Source organism: Cydia fagiglandana, chromosome 19 (genome assembly GCF_963556715.1).
Source record: "Cydia fagiglandana chromosome 19, ilCydFagi1.1, whole genome shotgun sequence".
Taxonomy (NCBI): Eukaryota; Metazoa; Arthropoda; class Insecta; order Lepidoptera; family Tortricidae; genus Cydia; species Cydia fagiglandana.
The window spans coordinates 3,974,213-3,976,160 of NC_085950.1; positions in this window are offsets into that span (position 1 = coordinate 3,974,213).

Here is a 1,948-nt window from a genome sequence, read left to right on the forward strand (position 1 = left end):
CCCATGTTTTTGTACTTTCCCTTATTTTAATCTCTAAGGTGGTGACTTTTTAATGTTTTTATTTATAATTTTGGACACAATATATAATACATCTTAAATAATTCCCTTATTTTATACACCCATTTTAGTAAGTCTATTCTGGAATGTTGATCTACAAATACTGGCTAAGAATTTAAAAAAAAAATATTGATGTAACTTAAATTTAAGTTCAACTTAAACAAAAATCTTAAACTAGACCATAAATAAGTGGAATTATCAATTAAAACAATTAAATATTTCAATAAACAAATATTTATTCTCTCCGCTCTGATCATAGCTCATACACTTACAACTAGCCTACATACTATTTACAATTTGAACACAAATCAGCCAAACGGTATGGAAAATCAACAAAAGCTACATGGGAGACTTACGTATACGGTGGCACTCCACACTCTGCCACGGCAGTCTGTGCTGATTAAGGCTGTCTTTCCACTGAAGCGGAGATGACAATAGCAAAGACATATGTAACTTCGTATAAGATAGTCTAAGAAAAAAACGTGCCTCGGAAATCAAGAAAAAGTCATTCTCGAATAGATGGCGCACACACCTTTAGCCTATTATCGGCTAGATGGCGTGACTACACCGTTTCATTTTTAACAATTTTAACACATAGATATCAGTGAATGAACATGGGTAAAAATGATATAAAAATAATAAAATAATTTATCCATATATTATTATACTAATTTTTTTGATAATTTTATACGAGTTTATTTTGAGTTATAGTCGTGGTTCGATAGATGGCAGTAAATTTACAGTGACTACAACATTTACTATGACAGGACCCCTCTATACTATCTATTCTTTTTGACAATAGCACTGGTTGTAATCCACACTCCGCTCTGCTGGGTCTCCGTGTCCTCTCGTCTTTACTTCGGTGGAAAGGCAGCCTTAGCTTGATAAAACTAGCATATTTTTTGAAAAATCTTCTGGAATCATACGTAATATAACACTTTAAACTCTCGCGTTTTGTGCACATATTTAATAACACAAACGTGTCTACCGCCGGGTCTTTCCGTGACCACAGCTGGTGCAACTCAGCTGAAACGTCGCAACTAAAGGTAAAAACAATGAAATTATATCGCTGTAGACCCGTTTGTGTAATTAAATATTATACGTAATGATCAAGATTTTGTCTTTTTGAGTATTAAGTAGTTAAGGAACCAAAATTAAATGCATTAACAAACAAAACGGTGTATAATTTTAACAAGTGACCCAATTGCTATGAGATTCTATATTTAAATACATTTTAGCCTCCAAACATATACACAAATTTTAACACATTCACTGCCAATGTTTTCGTAGCGCTACGCTCGTAGCCGATTCCAGCGTTTTCCCGCTTTGTAGAGGAAAGGGACTACGAATAGAAAACCCACCGAGCGGGTTCCTCGATGTGATACAAAATCATAACAATTCTGAAATTATATACCGAACGCCAAAACTTACAGAAATTGATTTTACATATAGTATGTATATTTATGGCCATGGGAAATTTCATAAAGTTAAGGCACATAGAAAATGAAGCGTTTATAATATAGCACAGACAAAGTGCAAAAAAAAGGTGGTAACTATTGTACCCGCAATGACTGCCAGCTAGTAATACAAAAGAGTTCGAGCCTTTGGGGCTCTTTTTTTAGGGCTCGCCTCATCTCTTGACGCCTAAAAGGCGAAAAGCCTATTTAGCTCTTTAGCCCCCGAGCCTAGTTCTATTTAACCTTTTAACCGTCATCAATTTTTGATCGAGCGTGCTCGTGTCGCCACCGACAGTAATTGTACCACGCAGAGTAAGGTTGGCATAGTTACGGGAGTTATAAATGTGGTGTAAAAACCAAATCAGATCTTTTGTCTTATTCATCAGACTGTGGCGAAATGAGCTGGATATGTAATGTCTTATATATCAGACTCT